Raw genomic sequence first — 12,000 nt, forward strand, 5'->3', positions numbered from 1 at the left:
CACAGGGATTTCCCACAACCAGTTCTCCGAGCCTCTGACTCCAAGTCTCCCTCGAGCTCAACGACGAAAGAGAACCCCAAACTGTCTCTACCTACTTGAATGAATTACCCTGAATGATGGCCACCACTGGGCAACAGTCCTTGCGCTGGACTAAGTGCATTGGTGTAAGAAGTAGAGATGAGCGAATTTTAGAATAATTTGATACAGTCGATTCGCCGAATTTCCCCCCCCCCAAAATGGCTATTTCTGGCCTACAGAGAGCCTCAATAGGGGTGTAGAAGACTTTGCCTTGCTGTAACACACATATAGTGTGCTGGGGTAGTAAAATAATACTGTTATTCAGTATGACATGCAGATCAGAGGCATTGCTATTAGAATCACTGTCGCAGAGCAGCACAATGACAGAGCCTGGAGGTGGCATCAGTATGAGGAGACCATATAGAGACTGAATGACACAGCGTGGAGGTGTTGGCAGCATGAGGACACCATATAGTGGCTGAATCACACAGCATGGAGGTGTTGGCAGCATGAGGACACCATATAGTGGCTGAATGACACAGTGTGGAGGTATTGGCAGCATGAGGACACCATATAGTGGCTGAAGGACACAGCGTGGAGGTGTTGGCAGCATGAGGACACCATATAGTGGCTGAAGGACACAACGTGGAGGTGTTGGCAGCATGAGGACACCATATAGTGGCTGAATGACACAGTGTGGACATGTTGGAGCATGAGGTAACCATATAGTGGCTGAATGGCACAGCAAGGAGGTGGCGGCAGCATGAGGAGAACTTATGGCTAGCCATGATATACCTATATGGTTAGCTTAGTGGAGGTATTTATATTATTTGAGTGACATATATATATATATATATATATATATATATATATATATAGATAAGTAAATACGATGCAGCACTCCACAAGTAGCAAAGAAGGTGATTTTATTCCATCATGTGCATAGACAACGTTTCACCAGTCTCACACTGGCTTTTTCAAGTGTAAGAAGTAGAGATGAGCGAATTTTAGAAAAATTTGATACAGTCGATTCGCCGAATTTCCCCCCCCCCAAAATGGCTATTTCTGGCCTACAGAGAGCCTCAATAGGGGTGTAGAAGACTTTGCCTTGCTGTAACACACATATAGTGTGCTGGGGTAGTAAAATGATACTGTTATTCAGTATGACATGCAGATCAGAGGCATTGCTATTAGAATCACTGTCGCAGAGCAGCACAATGACAGAGCCTGGAGGTGGCATCAGTATGAGGAGACCATATAGAGACTGAATGACACAGCGTGGAGGTGTTGGCAGCATGAGGACACCATATAGTGGCTGAATCACACAGCATGGAGGTGTTGGCAGCATGAGGACACCATATAGTGGCTGAATGACACAGTGTGGAGGTATTGGCAGCATGAGGACACCATATAGTGGCTGAAGGACACAGCGTGGAGGTGTTGGCAGCATGAGGACACCATATAGTGGCTGAAGGACACAGCGTGGAGGTGTTGGCAGCATGAGGACACCATATAGTGGCTGAATGACACAGTGTGGACATGTTGGAGCATGAGGTAACCATATAGTGGCTGAATGGCACAGCAAGGAGGTGGCGGCAGCATGAGGAGAACTTATGGCTAGCCATGATATACCTATATGGTTAGCTTAGTGGAGGTATTTATATTATTTGAGTGACATATATATATATATATATATATATATATATATATATATATATACCAATTGTGGCTATATGTGAGGTATTTGTAGGACTTGACTATGTGTTACTCTTGTGGTCACTTAATATTGTTAGGGGGGGTTCAGGATATAACATAATATATTGTTATTGGTCATACTTATTATAGAAATAACATAATATATTGTTTATTGGTCATACTTACTATAGAGATAACTATAACCCCTTATACCACTGTATAGTATTATAATACCCCTTATACTAGGACATTATGTATTGTGGAATGTTGCATATTATTATATTTAATACTGCATAACTATTTTGATAAGTATTGTTATGTCATAGATACATATATTCACAATCAGTACCGGATGTTTTTTGGTGGTTATTTTGCGCATGCGTGATTTTTACTAGTGTCGCTTTCTCTGCGTTTGTGTACTCCATGTGATCACATGACTGACTCACGTGACTCAAATGTGAGTCATGTGAGTCAGCGTACAAGCGCATAGTGTCAGGAATGGCGCACTAGCGCGGTGTACTGACGCATGGGCTGTAGGGATACTAGCTGGGCGGAAGTGCCCGCACGGACGTATGATGGCGGAAGTACACGCCAAGGTATAGTGTTTGTGCGCCATGTGGGATGCCAGAAGAGACACTCCACCTGTAAGGTATCCTAACTAATTGATATATGGTATAAAGATAGAGATAGAGGGCATTAACAGCACAACACCCCTGAGAAAGTCACCACCAGTGACGGAATGCGTGGGGTCTTTTGGTTTCCGTACTGCATACCTACATATTTGGTTGATCCTCCCTTTGTGGTTTGCTATAATATCTTCTTTTGCCTCATATATTAGATGCACTGTGGTGATTATTACATCTATTCATTTATCTTTTTGATACAACTTGATACTTTGTTTATACCAGAGTGCCTTTGTTGATCTATATTATGTTGTGCTTTGCTCTGTATGAGCCCTTTTAATTGTTTTTAACTGCCCTTGTGTTTACTAAGTGATTGTCATAATAAAGGTATTATATATGAATTTTGCTTGTGTGGGTGTGCACTCTGTACAGTAATTGCTTTTCTTTTGTGTGGCATATAGTGGCTGAATGACACAGCCTGGAGTTTGCGGCAGCATGAGGAGACCATATAGTGGCTGAATGACACAGACTGGAGGTGGTGGAAGCATGAGGAGACCATATAGCCTCAATAGGGGTGTAGAATACTTTGCCTTGTCCTAACACGCATAGGGAGTGTGCTGTGTTAATAAAATAATACTGTTATTCAGAATGACATGCAGATTACAGGCATCACTATTATAATCACTGCTGCAGAGCATCTGGATGTGGGAGCAGGGAGACTAAATGGCATCAAAATTGAAGAGAATAGATTTTTTATTAAATCTTTATTTTATTTAATTAAAATTTTTTAAATTTTTTGAGTACCCATTCTGGTGAGCATCGAGCTGGTGGTCCTCCACCAGGTGAAATACCACCTTTTCCAGCCCCTGCTTATCAGCACCCCCTGGCTGTGAAAGTGCATGTGTTTTATTTAATCAGTTATGGTTCATTGTTATCGCTCCAAGCTGTTTCATTGGATTCTTGTGATAATTCCACAGGTAATATATGACATCGACGACATAGGGCCTCAGTCTTGAAAATATTACATCAATTGTTTTAAATTTAACGTCTTCAGGACGTGGGGCGTATGCATACACCCTACATCCTGAGTCCTTAAGGACATAGGGCGTATGCATATGCCCGTGGGAATCCCGGTCCCCGCCACTAGCCGGTTGGGGACCGGACCGGGATGCCTTCTGGAATCATTCAGCAGGCATCCCGGCACTTCGCCGAGGGGGGTCCCCATGTTGGCGATCGCTATTCCGGGCTGATCGGGTCTCTGGTGACCCGATCACCCAGAAAATAGGGATGATCGGAGCTGTCAGTGACAGCCCCGATCATCCTGAGGGATAGGAGCGAGGTCACAGTGCTGCGATCTCCTCCTATCCCCTGCCATAAGTCAGAACTGAATTCCGACCAATGGCAGCGCAGGACAGTGTCGGGCAGAACGGGGGGAGAAGATGGAGGTCGGGTACCTGCAAAGAAGATGGCGTGGGGATCGCCGATCGCCGGTGGCATCAGTGGAGATCACGGCGCAGGTAGGGAAGCGACGGTGGTGGGGGGTAAGGAAAGCTGCAGTAAAGCAATCTTTACTGTGGCAACCACTAGGAAGGAGTCACTGCAACTCCCAGCATGACCAGACAGCCAAAGGGTCACAGTTTGGAGACCACTGTTACAGTGGTGCCCAAATGGTAGCCCTCCAGATGTTGCCAAACTACAACACTCAGCATGCCTAGACTTCCCAGTCATGCTGGGAGTTGTAGTTCTGTAACATCTGTCCCTTCAGATTTAGCAATTTTCATGACATTTTTGAAAATTGCTGCTCTACTTTGAAGCCCTCTCATTTTTTCAAAAAGTAAAAATATGTCCATCTTATGCCATAAAGTGGACATATTGTATTTGTGAATAAAAATAACATTTATTTAGAATATCTATTTTCCTTACAAGCAGAGGGCTTCAAAAATAGAAAAATGCTAAATTTTCTAAATTTCCATGAAATTTTAGGATTTTTTTACCAAAAAAGGATGCAAGTAACAACGAAAATTTACCACCAAAATAAAGTAGAATATGTCACAAAAAAACATTCTCAGAATCAGAATATTCAATAAAAGTGTTTTAGAGTTATCAATGCGCAAAGTGACGGTGGTCAGAATTGCGAAAAAGGGCTCAGTCCTTAAGGTGAAAAAAGGCTGCATCCTTAAGGAGTTACGATTTATATTAGATTCCCAAGTTTAATGCCCTGGCATTTACTCTGAACTAATACTGTATGACCACAAAACACAATCTAACAAGGAGTCACATGGCGGCACAACAGAGCCTAGAGGTGGCAGGAGCCCGTCGAGATCATAGGTGCTCACAATAGAAAAGATTAAAAATATTTTGTAAAATTTCAATTGAAGATTTTAGATGCATGAAAATATTTAAAGTTTATTCTAAGGTGCCAACAACATAAGGAGACCATATGGTGGCACAATGACACAGCCTGGAGGTGGCAGCAACATGAAGAGATCATAGGGCCTCACAATTACAAAGATTAAAAGATAGATTTTCAAATTTTAATTGTGGATTTTTGGTAGCACTACATTTTTTTAGGAAATGTCCAATCAGCATGATAAGACCATAGGGCCTCACAATCCCTAAGACTAACAGATAGATTTTCCAATTTAACCGTAGTTACAGCTCCACACGTCGGTGCTGCCGTGCACTTTGGTACACACCGACAGGCTCAAGGACTGGCCCACCCTCTGTTCCACAAAATTGTGCAGGGCTGGTACTGCCTTCTTCGCAAAGAAATGACGGCTTGGAACTCTCCACCTCAGCTCAGCACAAGCCATCAGTTCTCTGAAAGGTGCCGAGTCCACCACTTTAAAAGGGAGGGACTGCAGCACCAGCAACTTGGACTGGAGCACATTCAGCCTCTGCACCGTTGGATGAGTGGGCGCATACTGTTGGATTGGTGGCGGAATGACTGACTCGAAGTAAGAGGAGCAGGAGCATCTGGAGCGACAGAAGATGGGTATGACACACAGCTCCCTTTGGCTGAGGTGGTAGAGCCTTGGCTGGCTGAAACAGGGAGCTGCCTCCCACACCACTCTCCACATCACTACTTGCTTGCTTAGCGGAGGAAGCGGCAGATGTCTCCTCCAGTTCTTGGTTGGGCAGTAGCTGCTGACTGTCCTCTAGATCGTCCTCACTAACTAGTGGTGCTGAACCCACAGCATAAGATACTTCTGTCGGAGGAGGGAACAGCATAGGACAGAGGCAATGGGAAGACAGGGATTGCTCCCGGGCAATGCCAACTGAGGGTTGAGTCTGAGGAACCCACCGACTGTTTATTGGGGGTGTCAGATGTCACTTGTGATGAAGTGGATGACCCTGTTAACCAATCGATGATGGCCGATGGGTTGCTGGTCGAGACACGACTGCAAGCTAATACCGGGAGCTCTGGCCTCTCTCTACGACTCCTGCTGCCACTCGCCCCTCAAGTGTTGCGACCTCTGCCGAATGAATATAGGCCTCTGCCACTCCTCTGTGCACATCCGGGCACTTCTCTGCCTCACATACTTAGTGCGAATATGAGGGGAGTACAATACCCTCCACTATGCTTAAAAGAGTATTTGTCTAGAACACCAGCAGGTGTGTACTTTTGCCTGGCCTTTCACAGTATCCAGGCCCTTAAGACTTTAACAGGAACAAAATAGTACACCACTTAGATGTACGTATGTGGTATGCAGTACTTATGAGGGGAGGACAATGCACTACAGTAAGCTTAAAAAAGTATTTGTATTCAACACCAGCCAGTGAGTACTTTTGTCTGGCCGTTCAAAGTATGTAGGCCCTTGAGACATTAACAGGAACAAAATAGTACACCACTTAGATGTAAGTATGTGGTATGCACTTATGAGGGGAGGACAATGTGCTACAGTACGCTTAAAAAAATATTTGTGTACAATATCAGCCGGTGAGTACTTTTTCCTGGCCTTTTACAGTATCTAGGCCCTTGAGACTTTAACACGACCAAAATTATATACTACTTAGATGTACGTATGTGGTATGCACTTATGAGGGGAGGACAATGTGCTACAGTACGCTTAAAAAAGTATTTATGTACAACACATGCTGGTGAATGCTTTTACCTGGCCTTTCACAGTATCTAGGCCCTTGAGACTTTAACAAGAACAAAATAGTACACCACTTAGATGTACATATGTGGTATGCAGTACTTATGAGGGGAGGACAAGGCGCTCCAGTGCACTTAAAAAAATATTTGTGTACAACACCAGCCGGTGAGTACTTTTGCCTGGCCTTTCACAGTATCTAGGCCCTTGAGACTTTAACACGAACAAAATGATACACCACTTAGATATACATATGTGGTATTCACTTATGAGGGGAGGACAGTGCACTACAGTACGCTTAAAAAAGTATTTTTGTACAACACCAGCTGGTGAGTACTTTTGCCTGGCCATTCACAGTATCTAGGCCCTTGAGACTTTAACAGGAACAAAATAGTACACCACTTAGATGTACATATGTGGCATGCACTTATGAGGGGAGGACAATGCGCTCCAGTACGCTTAAAAAAGTAGCTGTACAACACCAGCAGTACACACCAGTGCTGCAGCACACAGTCTCTGTGTGCTACATTTTCTCTCTCAATCTCACTCCCTTCCCTATCAGTGCTTCTAGGCAGGATTTGTGTTTGCGCTTAATTGCTACTGTTCTGTGCAACACACTGCTCTCTGTCCCTCTGTGCTACAGAACGCTGATGTGACTAGGAGTTGAATAGCTGCTGGAAAAAGCTTTTCTGGCCAACACACAGCGCTTTTTGTCCCTATCTATCTCTCTGCAATGAAAGGCTGAAGTGACTGGCCGCAATATGGCTGCCCATTATATATGGCTGTGACATTACAGGGGTGACTGGCTGCTGATAGGCTGCATGCTGCATGTCATTCAGGGTCATCCCGCCTACCCTTGTTCCCGCCTTCCCAGGATTCCTTACCCCATGTCCTCACATGTGGATCCGCCATTTTAGATGCCTTGGAGCCTGGACCACACTAAATGGAGTTTAATGAAGCGATTTGCACGATCGATTGCGCCGATATTTGCATTTGCTGCAAATCAAATTTTGCCTGAAATTCGTAACGAATTAGGATTTGTCAGATTCAATTTTCTCATCCCTAGTCAGTAGTGTCAGATTATGCACTATGCTGTTTGCCATGGCAAATGGAGACTGAAGACTGCTCTGGATAATAATAATTTGGAAAGCCCTATCACAGCTGACAATGCACACTCGAGCCTGTAGAGCTCAGAAACAGGACTGAGTGGAGGCATAGATCTGGAGAATGGTACAAAAAACTTTGGAACAACTAGGACTCATCCAAAAGTAAAGAATGGGGGAAAGACTATTGGATGGATAGGAGGAAAGATTCAAATTGTAATAACAAAAAAAAGTAAAGGATATTTAAAAAAAAGATACTTTAGTTGATATTTTCATTGTTGCGAAATCAACATCTTTGCAATGCAGGCCTGTAGAGGTCATGGTGGGCCTTTTGACCCCAACTAATCCAACAGAATTTTGTTACTAAATAATAGGTAGGAGTCACACAAAGTCTCTCTGTACAGAATTACTTTAAACAAGTTCTAGTTTAATAATATTGAAATATTACAATTTTAGTTAGCGTTTGTAAACCTTAATATTCAATCAACAAACTTGAAGAACTTTTTATTGAACATATATGCTGCTTTCTTTGTTTTTTCTTATTTTTCCTCTGCAATTCATCTCAGGTCTGAACAGTATGAAAAAACACTTAGGAAGAAACATACAGATGACTAAAGCCCAACTGGATGTTAAGATGGCAAAGATCTCCATAGCCACTGTGTACTTGCCCTGGGCGCTAAGGGAGGCCAGGATATAAGATATCCAGACACTGAGGAAGGCCAACATGCTGAATGTAATATATTGGGCTTCATTGAAGCTGTCGGGAAGTCTTCGGGCCAGGAATGCCACTATGAAACTTATGGTGGCCAGAAGAAAGAGATAACCCAACATAGTCCAAAAGGCGATGGGTGATCCCTCATTGCAATCAACAATAATGAGTTCAGGTCTAATGTCAGTGTTATATTGAGCAAACGGGGGAGCGACAGACAACCAGGTGACACACAGGATGAACTGTAACAGACAACAGATGAAAACAATCATATAGGAGACCCGGAATGTGGTCCATTTTCTTAGGCTGCTTCCTGGTTTGGTGGCCATGAACACAAGAACAACCATAATCGTCTTGGCCAAAATGCAAGCAACACAGAGAGTGAAGACAAGACCAAAGGTCACCTGACGTAAGATACATTTTTTATGTTCTGGGTGACCAATAAACCCTAAGGAGCACATAAAGCAGAGACAAAGGGACATCAACAAAAGACAACTTAGAGAATAATTACTGGCTTTTATAATAGGGGTATTTCTATGTTTAACATAAAGCCTCAAAATAAGAAGAGGAACAATGGAAGAGATCAAGCTGGATCCAGCTAAGGTGGCTCCTAACTTATCTTCATAAGACAGGAAGTCAATCTGTTTTGGGAGACAGCTGGATTTTTCATGATTCGGCCATTGATCCCAAGGACACCTGACACAGTTAATGGAATCTGCAGAAAATAAAAAGTTGCCTATTGTTTTAATTTTTTTTATGTTTGAATTATCACAAAGAAAGAGCTTTTGGATACCACATACATTTTAACTACATTCCATAACAAAAATAATCATAATTATTTAAAAGTTGAACATCAAAAAACGATTGTATTGTGAGACTACTTACCTGTCTGATTGGTGATCTCATCTTGTAGACAGGGAATACACTGAAAGCAGCAGATAGGTTGACCCTGAATAGCTGCTTTCCTAAATCCCAGAGGACAATTCTCACTACAGACAGAAAGTGGGACCTGGTAGATAAAACAATAAATTAAGAAATGCTCTGATTTAATAAATAAAATAATTTTATACTATGTAAAATTAAAATATGTATTCATGAATCTTAATTCCAAACACAGTGGTCTACCCGTGGTGAATGGAGCTGAAGGGACATGTAACCCAAGGGGTCCCAACTGTCTACACTGCATTTGCCATATGCAAGGATACACCTAGGAACTATATTTATTGAGCAGCTATAGATGTATATTACCATTTATACTCGAGTATAAGCCGAGTTTTTCAGTATGGTTTTTCGTGCTGAAAACGCCCCCCTCGGCTTATACTCGAGTGAGCAAAAAAAAAATAGCTTCATACCGTTGGGGGGCGGTCCATCCATGTTTTTCCCATTTATGCTGCAGGGACTGTCCACATTTCAGTGGGGAGGGTAAGCCATCCAGGCAGTCCATGTTCACCGGTAGAACCTCTTCTCTGCTCCGGGCCAGCTCCAGACTAGTGACGCTGCATTTACACCGCCATGCAGGGACGTCCGTGCGCAGCAGACATCCGTGACATCAGGGGCGTCCCTGCACTCGGATGTCTGCTGCACACGGGCGTCCCTGTGCAGCAGCGCCAATGCAGCATCACTGGTCTGGAGCCGGCCCGGAGCTGAGAAGAGGGCCTCCCGGTGTAGATGAACACCAAGAGAGGGGGGTTTGTAGACAACAAGACAGGGGGTCTGTATGATGACGGAGAGGGGGGTCTGGATGATGACAGGGGGGGGGTCTGGATGATGAAGGGGATATTGACAGGGGGTGATGATGACAGGGGAGGATAATGACAGGGTATAGGGAGGAAGATGGATGTTGACAGCAGAGGGATGATGTATTTCCCACTCTAGGCTTATACTCGAGTCAATACGTTTTCACAGTTTTTTGGGGGGAAATTAGGGGCCTTGGCTTATATTCGGGTCTGCTTATATTTGACTATATACAGTAGATGTTGTTGAGCCAGAAATGTTACATGTCTATAATGGGGAGGAACCTACATTCTTGCGATTTGCTGAACATGAGCTGTAGATGTAACCTTTATTATTGGTTGCTGTTTTTTTTTTTTTTTTTTAATGGACTCATTGGTGACCTTAGAGACTGCTCAGTATTTTAATTGTTTTGGCCCTAAATTTATGTATATGTGCGATTGTGTAAATGTTGATTTTACTTTGCAGGTTGCCCTGATGGCAGGCCATGATACTTGGTAAAGGGGGAGATTTATCGAAACCTTTGCAAAGGAAAAGTTGCCCATAGCAACCAATCCGATTGCGCCTTTTATTTTGGAGAGGCCTTGTTAAAAATGAAAGAAGCGATCTGATTTGTTGCTATGGGCAACTGGGCAATATTTCCTCTGGACAGGTTTTGATCAATCTCCCCAAAATGATGGTCTTTTTGGCTGTCAACTTCTGGGTAGTAACATATTGCATTAAGATGCCAGGGGTTGTCCAGCAATTTTTTTTATTTAATCTATGTGCCCAGACTGCATATTAAAACAAAAAATGGCTTCTACTCACCTTGCCCGCTTCCTTGTCGGCTAAGGTATCGGCATGCAGTCTCAGCTACAGCTGTACTTCATGCAGCTGCAGAAGCCACATCATATCGCCTCTTAGCTTATCTCTGGCCAAAGCCATGTTCCATTCCAGTTAGTAATTGGCTGATCAGCGATGTGACGTTTGCGTCTGTAACTCCATGAAATGCAAAATGCAGTAGAAGCTGAGACTAGGTGCCAAAAGCGAGGGAGGTAAAGCGAGGGAGGTAAATAGGATCTTTTTTCTTTTTATTATGCAGTCTGGGCACATACGTTAATGGGGTACTCTGCCCCTAGACATCTTATCCCCTATCCAAAGAATAGGGGATGATATGTCTGATAGCGAGGATCCCCCCGCTGGGATCTCCCACGATATCTGCAGGAGAGATCGTGGGCTCCCCAGTGATGGGACCCCCACGATCTCTCCTGCAGAGATCGTGGGGGTTCCCAGCGGCGGGACCCACGCTATCAGACATCTTATCCCCTATTCTTTGGAAAGGGGATAAGATGTCTAGGGGTGAGTAACCCTTTAAATAAAATTTTCACTGAACAATACCCTTTAGCCTAAAAAAAGAATGTGGTGTTGCCAGTGATGTGTGAGTTGATGCTATGCAACCAAGTTGTGTCAAGTAGCTGCTGGCAGGAACATAAGCTAGGAGTTAATGTTGTGTGGTACCTTTCGGAGCTACTTTTGTCGTACATAATGGATCTACTGTTGGTATCTATTGGAGCTACTAAAGAGATCAAAGGGAGGCCAGAGGATCACAGTATCATATGGGGCTTGAGAGAAAGCTTCACAGAGGTTTGAGAAACCCTGAAGGGAATTTGTTTGGCTGATTGTTAGAGTGGGGCTTGGTTGTCATGGGAGCAGATAGTTAGTGACTTCTGTTGAGTCAGTGCTAGGGAGGCACCTGTCTCGGGAAATGCCCAGTTTAGAAGAGGTTTATTATGGGGATTTGCTTCTAAACTGGGTGTTTCCCGAGACAGGTGTCATCAGAGAGGACTTAGACAGAAAAGAACAACCTTAACTTCAGAAGCTCATAAGTACTGAAAGGATAAAGATTTTTTAATAGAAGTAATTTACAAATCTGTTTAACTTTCTGTAGCCAGTTGATATATATATATATATATATATATATATATATAAAAAACGTTTTTTTTTGCCTGGAATACCCCTTTAATCCTTCAGCAGCTGTATTCTCC

This window comes from Hyla sarda, chromosome 4 (genome assembly GCF_029499605.1).
Source record: "Hyla sarda isolate aHylSar1 chromosome 4, aHylSar1.hap1, whole genome shotgun sequence".
Lineage (NCBI taxonomy): Eukaryota > Metazoa > Chordata > Amphibia > Anura > Hylidae > Hyla > Hyla sarda.